Raw genomic sequence first — 12991 nt, forward strand, 5'->3', positions numbered from 1 at the left:
ATTCTAAACTAATCCCATAAAACTAAAAGATCAACAAATAACAACCATGTAATATGATGGCATCCGTTTTATAATGATCTAATAACTATACAGGTACATCTCACAATGTCAGCAAAAAAGTTGTTCACGTCACTATTTCTTTTCAAAAGTTGAAACTCATAGATTTGTTATGGACAGAGGGATATATTTCTGTTAATTTTGATGACTGTTTAACAGCTAATGGATGCCCTAAATTGAGTTTCTCAGAAAATTTAAATATTGCATACAGCTGTACGTTGGGGTTCACCCTGATGAACGAGAGGGTAGTCCTCCTTCACCGACAGGTGGGGGTATGGGTTCCAACAGTTTTTTGTGCTTATGCACCAAACAGCAGTTCAGACTACCCAGCCTTTTTGAAGTCCTTGGATGGGGTGTTGGAGAGCACCCTTCCGGGGGACTCCCTTGTTCTGCTGGGGGACTCATGTTGGCAATGACAGTGAGACCTGGAGGGTGTGGTTGGGAGGAATGACCCTCCCGTTCTAAACCCGAGTGGTGTTTTGTTATTGGACTTCTATGCTCATCATGGATTGTCCATAACTAATCCCATGTTCAAGCGTAAGGGTGTCCATATGTGCTCTTGGCACCAGTACACCCTAGGCCGTGGTTCGATGATCAACTTTGTTGTCGTGTCATCTAACCTGTGGCCGCATGTCTTGGACACTGGTGAAGAGGGGAGCAGAGCTGCACTTTATGTAAATACTTCATGATATTTCATACTTCAGAGATGTTTTCAGCTGCTATAAGTGCTTATAATTTTTATTTGTGTGTTTCTTTTGTCTTAGTCGAGTGTCTCAACAAGAAATGTCATGATGGGTCCATGACAATAACAATTCCTGATTGATTCTTGACTTTTGTTCTGGGTTTTCGTCAGCTGTAAGCCATAATCATCAAAGTTAAAACAAACAGCTGAAATATATCTCTCTGTTTGTAATGAATCTATAAATGAGTTTTAACAAGAACAACTGAATTACTGAAATAAATTAACCTTTCGAAAATCTAAAAATGTTTTTAAGTGAACCTGTACGTAAAAGCAAGTTATTTCTCCATTCAGGCAACCATGTTTGTGAGTTTGATTTAAGGGTGTGGTTTGTTCTCTGAGTGCCTCTCTGAGTAGTTGTAGTTTGTTAGAGGAGGGATGGGATTGTGTGAAGAGTCTTTGTTTCCAGACTTCTGCTCAGATGAGAAGTCCGTTTCACCGGCTGTGCAGAAGATTAAAGGGAAGCATACGGCACGGCTCAGCTTGTCTCTGACATGGGAGGGGTTCGGTTCTGACGTCTTCAGGTAAAAACATTATTTAAAGGGTGTTTTGTCATTGGTTTTAGCCTGAATCTACTTCTGTACTGTTATATGCATCCTTGGTGGCTTTGTGTAAATAATATGTACACAATGCAAGGAAGCAAATTTAGACTCACTGCTGAGACAAAACAGTTATATCTATCGTTGGTTCAGTAACCTTACGTAGCTCATGTTTACGTGCATATTGTTATTATTCATTTATAGAGTCCCAATTCCGTCATGCATATGAGTCAGTCAAGTGTAACGCAGTCATTTAGTCATACAAAGTGTAGTGCATTAAGCTTATAAAGCCAGAAATTGGAAACATCCTTTATGATGTATTTCAATTTGGTATTTACCATGATATCCAATCTAACGTATCTTAAATCAGCGATGGTTTACTTTTATAAATAAAGATTTCTGCAGCCATATTTGAGGAAGTACTTACAGATATAGACAGATTTATTGGCAGTCCTGATAAAAATGTGTAGAAAGTTTTAAAATAAATGATTTTTATACATGATCTGATACTATTTTATTTTACAATCTAACTTTAAATATGAGCAGGGCTATGTTTATTTAGTAAGGGAAAAGTCCTATGTTAATAATTGTTTTTGACAAAATAACCGGTGCCACAATTAGTGGTACCCCTGCTCTCAAATAAATTTGCAGCATTTGTTTTTTAATATAGCTTTTATGACATTTTAAATAGCAAGTATTTTTATTTTCCCATAAATGCGTCTTTCAACATTCCAACTAGTTGATGGAAGTGATGCCAGAAAAAAGCCCGTGCTGTCCTACCATAACAAAAGTAAACATGAAGAGTTTACCAAATTCTATTGTCACTTTCACTTGAACTATTTGCTTTGGTCAGATGACAAATGTTTATGTGTAAAAACACCTCATGCCCACGGTTAAGTAGGTGAAGGATCTGTGATTCTGTGGGCCTGTTTCTCTATGAAATGCTTTGGGAACTTTGTTAGAGTGCATGGTATCATAAAATACCAGGAGATTTAACTTAAAAAAATATGCTAGTCTCTGCCAGTAAACTGAAAATGGGACATCACAGGGTCTTTCAGTAGGACAAGGATCTAAAACATGTGACCATCAACATAGAAATGGTTCACACTAAATCAGCCTTCTTCCTTAGCCATCTCAATCTCCAGACCTAAATTGTGGATAGACTGTTTCAAGAGTTATTATTTCTTAATGTAGGATTATTTTTCTTCCATGAATAAATGTACTCCAGGGTTGGATTTTTCTCAATTGTTCAGTGTGAGATTACACAACTGTAATAAAAGATCTAGATTATTACTGGGAGGCCAACACATGTACCAGCATCTGTGGGCCTCAGTACATTAAACCCACATCCATCTTCTGCAGAGTGATGTATTCTTCACTTCAAGTGAAATGTTTCTGAAGAGAGAAATGGAAGAGTATGTTGTAAAGACATGAAACAATCCCTGTCTTTCTCTGGTCAGAGCAAATTAGAGCAAATAATCAGTATCAAAGTGTCTTCAAAGTGTGAATTCTCAGGGAATGCAAGTTACTTTCTGCTTCTTTCAGGAGTGCAGACTTAGTCCAGTCGTATCCCAAATGACGGCTTATTCTCTCTCTGGTTTATGAAACAACTCCACTGCATTTGCCATTATCTGCTCCAGTTACTGTATCAGTGTGATATATCAACAGTAGTGGAAAAGAGCAGACGCATGCAAAGAATAATTTGAATGAAATATGGCAAAGAAAAAAAAAATTGTAGATGCTAAATTGTCTGCAGCACTGTTTTACAAGTGTAAACAGCAGCTACACACCTCCATAACCACAGTTCTTGATATGTAATGGAAAATGAAATAGTAAATATAGGTTAAGAGTTCAATTTTTGATGTTTTTCATTGTTTCCCACTCCTAAAGCCTCTCTGACAAAAATAAAAAAACTGTTCAATGTATTAGGATATAAAAATGATTTTGCTTAGGTTACAATATATTTAAATTTAGAATACGTTGGCATACAGAAGGAGTTCATGAGGGGTTCATCATTAACACCTCACTGGAGACATGCCATGTGCCAGCCTGCTTCAAGTCCTCCACCATCGTCCCTGTCCCCAAGAAGCCAAGGACCACAAGGCTTAATGACTTCAGACCCGTCGCCCTGACCTCTGTGGTGATGAAGTCCTTTGAGCGCCTTGTGCTCTCACACCTAAAAGACATCACCGACCCCCTCCTGGACCCCCTGCAGTTTGCATACAGAGCCAACAGGTCTGTAGATGATGCAGTCAACCTAGCCCTTCACTTCATCCTCCGGCACCTGGACTCCACAGGAACCTATGCCAGGATCCTGTTTGTGGATTTCAGCTCTGCCTTCAACACCATCTTCCCAGTTCTGCTACAAGAGAAGCTCTCCCAGCTGAGTGTGCCCGACTCCACCTGCAGGTGGATCACTGACTTCCTGTCTGACAGGAAGCAGCGCGTGAGGCTGGGGAAGCACGTCTCTGACTCCCTGACCATCAGCACCGGTTCCCCCCAAGGCTGTGTTCTCTCTCCTCTGCTCTTCTCCCTGTACACCAACAGCTGCACCTCCAGTCACCAGTCTGTCAAGCTTCTGAAGTTTGCGGACGACACCACCCTGATCGGACTCATCTCTGATGGCGACGAGTCTGCGTACAGATGGGAGGTGGACCATCTGTTGGACTGGTGCAGCCAGAACAACCTTGAGCTCAACGCTCTAAAGACAGTGGAGATGGTTGTGGACTTCAGGCAGAACCCAGCCCCACCTGCCCCCATCACCCTCTGTGACTCCACAATTGACACTGTGGAATCTTTCCGCTTCCTGGGAACCATCATCTCCCAGGATCTCAAGTGGGAGCCAAACATCAGCTCCCTCATCAAGAAAGCCCAGCAGAGGATGTTCTTCCTGCGGCAGCTGAAGAAATTCAACCTGCCAAAGACTATGATGGTGCACTTCTACACAGCCATCATTGAGTCCATCCTCACCTCCTCCATCACCATCTGGTACGCCGCTGCTACAGCCAAGGATAAGGGCAGGCTGCAGCGTGTCATTCGGTCTGCTGAGAACGTGATTGGCTGCAGTCTACTGTCGCTCCAGGAACTGTACACCTCCAGGACCCTGAAGCGGGCAGGGAAGATTCTGGCTGATCCCTCCCACCCCGGTCACAGACTCTTTGAGACTCTCCCCTCTGGCAGGAGGCTGCGGTCCATCCGGACCAAAACCTCACACCACAAGAACAGTTTTTTCCCATCTGCCACCAGCCTGGTTAACAAAGCCCGGAAACCACCCTGACACTCTCCCTTTCACCCACACCCCCCCCTTTTTTTGCTGACAGGACACCTGTAACCTGCAACTCTATGCGTTACATTAACGCTCAGCATGGACTCCTGCTTTACTTGCACTGCCATACTTGCACAATGATCACCTGCACTGTTGTATTGCTCTTGCATCTTATACTGCTCTATATTTACTCTCACTCACTTAAAACTGTGCACATATATTTATATTATATTGTAGATATGTTTATACTGTTTAATTTGTACTGTATTGCACCGACTACGCCAAAACAAATTCCTTGTATGTCCAAAAACGTACTTGGCAATAAAGCTTTTCTGATTCTGATTCTGATTCTGATCACTTGATTTAGTGATGGCAAAATTTATAATTGTAAATAATCAATTATTAACAAAATTAACAATGAGGTTTAAACATAGAATCCTAACCAAATGTAAAAATAGGGGCACCACCTGATTTGGACTCATTAGAGGGGATTCAAGCTCTGGTGTTCAGTAACAGCATGCTCTGCACACATAATGAATAAACACAGACAACTTCTCTCCAAAATGTGGGAATTTATAAACAAAACAGTTCAACACCTAGTTATAAGCTTAGAAGGATTAATAGATTTTTAGTTTTCGTAGAAGGATTGTATTTTTACCAGTAAACCCCCAAGGTTTATTAATGTCATTTGATTTGTTTTTCTGATTTTCTGTATCATTGTAATGTTTTTTTCCTTATGTACAGCCCCTTGAGTGCCTTGTTGCTGAAAAGCGCTATATAAATAAACTTGACTTGACTTCTTTAAGTCGTATCTTTAACTACTATTATTATTAAGGTACGTCTGTGCACCAGTGGCGCTTTATGGCTGATCGGTGTTCAAACCAGTCATTCAGATAAATTTTGTTATACCTTTTTATCCACAACTAAACGCTCAATAGCTATAGGCATTAGCTTAGCAGGTAGCCTGCTACCACTCAAATGTTCTAACTTTTAACATTACAAGCAAAAGCAAAACACCATGAAATAAACAATGTTTAGGTTGTTTTATCCTAAACTTATTTTTGCTGCCCAGACACAACCTCTCATGTGAACTGTTCTGATGAACAGGAATGGAGAAAATCCAAAGGGTGTTGAGTTGTGTGGCAAAGGGAACAAAAAAGACTGCTCTTGGTAGCAGCTTGGGGTAGTTTTTGCTCAGACTGGCATGCAAGAAGGCTTGTGATGCTATGATTTAAATGCCTTCTTCAGGCCATGGAGAAAACCACTTTGATTAGAGACACTTTTCGTCTCTAATCTCTCTTGTCACGTCTCTACTGGGTGGAACCTCTGGCTCAGATTCTTGTCTGTAGAAGCTCAGAAAGAAAGATTTAGATGGTTTGTCTTAGTTACCTGGATAAACAAACAGCAGATTATGACTTTTGGTTTTTCTTCAATTGATGGATACACTAACATCAGATTGTAGTCAACTTTGGGTCTGGATTCTTCAAAGTAGTAGAGTCTTTCTCAGCAGCTAGTTTCAAAGACATTCAGGTGTTCCCGTGCTGTCTCCCTGATGTGATCAGCTGCACTGTCACGAGTGAAAGAGAAAGAGGCATGACTGGAAGAAGTGATTTGTTAGTGACTCCATGACTCCACTAGGATGCCGGCTGTGACTCTTCCTTCCTTGGCTGTAGCAAAAGTAGATTAATGTGCTGCATTTAGGGATTCAGAGATTTTACCAGTCACATTGTTTCCGTACAGTGCAGTCCACATTTTATCCCATGGCTACATCTAAGGTTGTATTTAGCTTATTTTAAGGCTTGGCGAGCATTAGATAAATCTGTATTATTAAAGTGTCTTATCTTCAGTGTTGTCATATGAAAAGATATAAAATATTTACAAAATGTGAGGGGTGTACTCACTTTATGAGATACTTTATGTAAACTTCAGCTCTTTGGATGCAGAGGATCAGCAACTGTACCCTAAGACAGCGTTTGTCAAAGTGGGGGCCTCAAAATATTTGGGAAGATAAGAAAAAGATATGCAAAAATGGAAAGATAGAATCTAATTATATTTTAAATCATTATCATAAAATATGATCAATTTTATTAATCATTACTATAAAATATAATTTGTAAAGGTAAAACATAACCTCCAGGAGGGAGTTACAGCAATGTTCCCACCACTTCACCAGGAGCTGCTGTCATGTGATCATTTGGACTCCATCTCTCCATTAATTCAGTCCCACATGGAGCCCCTCCAGGGATATTTCAAAGACAATTTCCCTGACCTTGAAAACACACATTTGTACTGGGTTAGGAGCCCTTTTTATTTGGTTCTAGTCTGGACTTAAAAGTCACAGGTGGAGCTGACTGAGATGACAAACTGACCTTTAAAGCTCCACACCTGTCTGACTACTGGCTATATAAGAGAAGACTATCACAACTTCACTGACAGGGTACTAAAATGCCTGCTCCTTTTGCAACAACCTACTTTGGTGAGTCTGGATTTACATCTTTAAATGTATTCAAAACAAAACATGGAGCATGTCTACACATGGAAAATTACATTCATATGGCACTGACAGACATTAAGCCCAGACTTGACAAACTGTGTAAGAGCCAGCAAGCCCATCCCTCCCACCAGTTTAATCTTTGCCACTTCCAGACTCACACACACAAACTTGAGAGAGGTTTGATTTATTTTGTTCTGTTCTTATCGTCAACAGTTTGTTGAAAAGTTTGTTATTTAGTGGGAATATAATACAGTGGTAAAAACATGCTCTTATGTTAAACAAATGTAGTAATTCTTTAATCGTGAATAAAAGTAAGAAATTACATTTGTAAAAGTTGAGATTTCTTTACAAATTTTGTAGTATTGTCTGTAGGTTTGCAAGGGGGTCCCCCGCCAGAAGCTAATGCTGTTTGGGAGACCACTGCATGGAAAAGTTTGGGAACTCCTGCTCTAAGACACAGAAGTTTAATCAGGAAATAGTTAATCCCAAAACCAGGTTATCTGAACTTCTCCAGTGGAGAACCATGACCCAAGACTTTGATGTGCCAAATCTCTTTCCAACATCTCAACATTCTGTTAAGTGTTTCGAAGGACCTTTAATAAGGGCGACTTTGGGGAGATTTTCTCACACTTCTGACTTGTCCTTTATGTAGCTTCTTTGCCAGGATTATAAAAATATCCAAAAGGCTATTTTTACTATTAAGATGTAATAAATGTCTTAATTATAGGATTTTTTAAAATACGAATTTAACTTTAAAGTAAACCGCCATTTTTGTATTTTGTCTCAGATTGACCAGGACAAATATATGAAGAAGCGAGAAGACGACACTAACAGCACCTCCCACTCTCCTCCACCAGGGAGCAGCAGTGTGGAGGGCTATCATGACTGCCTCAAAGCGGGTTTTAAAATGTACCCCAGGAATGGCCATGCTATGGAAAACATCTCTCACAGACAGAGAGACCAGCTCTACAGCCGACATGATACAACATACAAGATTTCCTCTGCTCCAGATCTGATTTCTAAAACGGAAAAAGAACAAACATTCAGCATGAGAGATAACACATTTCATAGAAACTCTACACTGATCTTGAACTCAAGCAGCCAAGTCTATTCAGGGCCAGAGGACAACACCACTGAGCCACATGAGTCCCTGACAGAGTCTTCCACTATCACCTTTATGGACAGCTACAATCTGGATGAGTCAGTGGAGAACCACACTCTGCAGGGAGTGGGGATGATTTACCTCAAGGAGTTTGTGTTGATAGATGATGATGAAGATGGGGACATGTCACTGAGAGAGAAAACAGTGACGGACTTCTCAGTCAGGGATGGGAAAGCTGCCGACCTGGTGTGTGGGAGGCTCCTGTCCACATCCACTGACTCGTTGTCCGAGTGCAAGGATGAATCTTCAGTTCGTGGTCCCCCTCCACCTGAGGCAGCCGAGGCAGTACACAAAAAGAATCCCTGCTGTTTATGCACATTACTATGACTGTTCAGGAGGTTCTGAAACCTAAGTTAGGTTTTTAAACTTCTTAAACCCAACCCCAGTACTGGGGGAAGAATTTAACCTTTTTTCTACTTTCACTACTGTAAGTTCTTTTAGTTAAATATAAACGTGTAGTATGCACAGAGAAAGCTAAAAGCTGAAATAAACTATTTCTACAAACTCCAAAAACAGTTAAAACCACAACAGTTGAATCAAAGAGTAAAAAAACTCTACAAAAAGGCATCACTGCAAAACTTGGTCTCAGCTGGTCCACCATTATGTCTGCTGAAAGCAGTGATCTAACAGATTCCAAAAATGTATGTTCCATCACAATCCAGTATTCAGTCAACCAGCAGCAAAGGAAAACCAGAGTTGGCACTCGCATTTGAAAAACATAATTTTTAACATAATTATTATTTAGAGTTTGTAATTTCTGAGAAAACCTGAAATAAATTTGGGTACATTCCAACTAGGGATTTGCCAATATGAAAATTTGGTCAGATATTCAATATTAATATTCCCGTAATGGCTGTGACTGATATTGTATATATTATAAATATTTAAAAAAGGCAAAGACCCACTAAAATGTGCTTCTTATAGACCCTTCTCATTATTAAACTCTGATTATAAATTGATTTCTAAAGTGTTGGCCAGCAGGCTTAGTTTAGTGCTACCAAAGATAATTAACCCAGACCAGAATGATTTCATTCAAAAACGCCTGCCGGCCAATAACTAAATAATTTTTAAATATAATCCATTTAGCAAAAACCGGACCTGACCATAGTGTAGCTATGGTATTAGAGGCCGAGAAAGCCTTCGACAGGTTGGAGGGGCCCTATATGGATTTGGATTTGTAGAAGTATTTCTTAATTGGGTAAAAACTCTATATTATAAACCCAAGGCAAGGATATCTACTAAAGGGCAAATCTCGTCACTGTTCTCCCTAAGTAGAACTAGTAGACAAGTCTTTCCGCTATTCACAAGTCTGTTTGCCTTAGCCATTAAACTCTTGGCAGAGGCAATCAGAAGAGACCATGACATTAAGGGCTTTAAGGTTGGTCAGACAATCCATAAAATTAATGTATTTGCTGATGATGTTCTGTTTTATCCAAAGGGCCCTTTACATCCTCTGACTCGATTAAGGGACCATTGGACACTTATGGTACTGTTTCAGGATATAGAATTAATTATGATAAAAGTAAAATTGTTCCATTAGTAACATTTAATATTTCTGTTTATCAAAGTGCATCTGCGTTCAAATGGGCTCCAACTGGATAAAATATCTTGGAATAGTTATTGACAGGAATTTGGGAAATCTTTATAATTTAAATTATAACTCGCTCCTAAAAGAAATTGAGAAAGACTTACATAGATGGATTAACCTCCCCATCACTTTGATCGGGAGGATTAACTGTATTAAAAAGAATGTTTTGCCATATTTTGTCAAAAAAGACGGATAATGCAATTTTATTACATTTAAATAAGCTTTGGTATGATGTACGTAAAACCATTGTAAGGACATTGGACTGTCACCAAAGTCACATTTAAAGCAAAATGAGCTGATTCCTATGACAGTAAATAATAAAATCCTGGATATATGACACCATAATGGAATTCCTACATTGGAGGACTGTTATGAGAATTGACTCTTTGTGACCTTTGAACAATTAAGAGGGAAATATGATTTGTCAAATGTTTGCTAAATTTGCTAAATGTTTTCGATGTACCATAGATGTGGGCTCTTTCCTACATTGTACTTGGTTATGTATCAAGGAAAGAAACTTTTGTATTGACCTCTGTGATATTTTGACTAAGATTACTCAAGTATTATTACCTGTTCATCCAGAATTTTGCTTGCTTGGGAATTTTATGAAAATTGAGAAACGTTTAAACCAAATTTAAGATAAAAGTTTTTGGAATTGCCGTGACATTGACCAGAAAATGGATTGCTATCACATTGAAATCTGATTTCCCTCTATTAATACCTACATGGTATTTAGAGATGAACTACTCTGTACCCTTAGAACAAATAACATATAACTGTAGAAAGAGATACAACACCTTTATTAAAATCTGGCAGATCCTACCTACATTATGTGGATAAAGTTAATTGAAATGTGATTGACTTCCAATTAATGTATATTTGTTTCAGGTTAGTGGAGCATCCTTTTGGGGGTGGGCAGTTGGGGGTTGATTATTTGAATTTCATTTGATTATGTCTGTATACGATTGGAAAACTTAAAGTATTCTAAAAATATATATATATTTCCCCACCCTTTGAACATCATGATGAAAATAACCAAATTGCTGATATTGCTTCTCTCCTTCAGTTGAACACCCCACAATCTTATCACTATCTCTGCCACATGCCCAAACAACTACCTCCAACTCCTGAACCACATACACAAACGGCAACAAGATGAAAGGAAACTGGTTATTAATATTGGCCCATTTTGTACTTATTGGACTACTACTGTTATGTTAAAAATTGACTAACATTGACCAATACCAATTTTATTGCGGATATTTTTTGCATCCCTAATTACAACCACAAACTTCAAGGTATCTGATTGGTATTTATATGACTGATGAACATGAAGTAGTTGTTAGGTGAAAGTGCAATGATACATGTGTGGCGTGCTTTTGTATTTAGCCATCTGAGCCCATCCTTGGTAGAACCACCTTTCATTGCTTAAGTTCAGTCAGATAGGATGGAGAGTCTCTCTGAACATCAGTTTTCAACTCTTGCTACAGAATCTCAAAGGATTTAGGTCTGGACTTTGACTAGACCATTCAAACACAGGAATACATATATTTGGATTTAAACCGTTCCATTGTAGCCCTGGCAGTATTTTTTGTGTTGTTGCCACCGCCATCATTCGGAGTGGTATGTTTGTTGGGTGTTAATCAAATTTGTCATATTATTATGAGTAAACAAATTCTGACTATGGTGTACTTTTTATCTGTCTTATCCCTGAAAGTTTTTTGCACTGAAATCTAGGTTACAGATTCCCAGACTGTTAAATCATGCTGCATCCAGAGATGGTTTAGTTTGATTTCTGTTCACAGTATCTAAGTTTAGATGGTCAGACTTGAGGTAAGCAAATACTTCTCTAAAGTTTGTTGCAATTTCTAAACCAAATGCCTGTAAGACCTGATCAGAGTGACAGATTTTCTGGAAACTACACAGAAAGTCATAAACAAATGGGTGCTGACCTAAAATAAATAAATCTTTGAAAGATGTTTTGTTTATTCTGGTTTGTTTTTTTGACCCAGTAAGGTCAAAAGGGATCACACCAACTTGACTAGTGACTTAAGAGATACTCTAAGGTTTAACAGTTACTGTGTGCTTTGGTAGATGAAACTAAAGCCTCTTTCACAAAACACTTCAAGCTGGAATTAAGGAGTCTTTTTACCATCTCCGTCTGTTCTGTAACAAGGTGGAAAATGTGAGCCTGTCTCTGTTTAGCCCATTACGCGCCATGCGAGGTAGTCAAAGGCCAGTATCAGCTGACTTGTATGGGGCCAGGTTGAGGGAGTGATGTATTATGATTGACGAGAACATTTAAAACTTAAATATGAAACATTTGCTGGGCCAACAACAAGATTAGCCTTTATGAAGCAAGGGAAGAACATGTGGAAAAGAACGCCATGGTCACTGTTGAGTATGGTGGGGGATCTGTTATGCTCTGGGCATGAAGAGAAGGGAGCATAAGAGAAGACGCAGGACTATGTATGCTCCAATCTTGTTAAATGTGATAGGATAGGAATAAGCGTTGTCCTTTTGGCAAAAGGAGGCTGTACAAAGTATTAACAGCAGAGGTACCAAACACTGATTTTACCAGTCCCACTGGCGACGTTAATTTAGTAAATGACTATTTAACACAGGATTTTTCCACATTGAATAAATATACTCAGATTAATGATGGCTTTATCAGTGGGACGTAATGCTAATGGTTGAATTAATTTTAAGGTTTGTTATACATCTTTACATAGCTCAACCTGAACTATGACCCTTTTCAAATTAAAATAAATCTTGTGTAACAACTGCTGACAAACATAGAATTAAGTGGTCCTCAAATAGTTTTTAGTTTATATCTCTTGTTTTTTCATGAGCTTTTTAGATAGATGTTTATAGTCTGAAGTGTATACTTGGAAGTTTTGCAGAAACCCCCCTTTAGACGGAGGGCGGGGGGACCATTTTACTGCTCTGGATGACAGCAAAACTCCAGTAAGGACCCTGCTGGGACAAGATAGGAGCTTACCAGACTTATCTCCCCCTCCCACAGCTCACCAACTTATAAACCCCCCCCACGCACACACACACACACACTTCAGAAAGGTCCAGAATAGATGTTGGGTGTCAGTTCAGTAAATAGCAAAAGCAAAAACATGTTAATAGTGTCTTACA

At 39.1% G+C, this 12991-nt stretch overlaps 1 long non-coding RNA gene across 1 annotated transcript; it reads left to right on the forward strand.

Annotated features, from left to right (window-relative positions):
- Positions 1–542: 542 nt before the first annotated feature.
- On the forward strand, positions 543–11823 carry LOC124877195. Its single transcript, XR_007040464.1, has 2 exons — positions 543–1320; positions 7882–11823. It is a non-coding gene; the product is annotated as an uncharacterized LOC124877195 (long non-coding RNA).
- The last annotated feature ends 1168 nt before the right edge of the window (positions 11824–12991 follow it).

This window comes from Girardinichthys multiradiatus, chromosome 12, assembly GCF_021462225.1.
Source record: "Girardinichthys multiradiatus isolate DD_20200921_A chromosome 12, DD_fGirMul_XY1, whole genome shotgun sequence".
NCBI lineage: Eukaryota > Metazoa > Chordata > Actinopteri > Cyprinodontiformes > Goodeidae > Girardinichthys > Girardinichthys multiradiatus.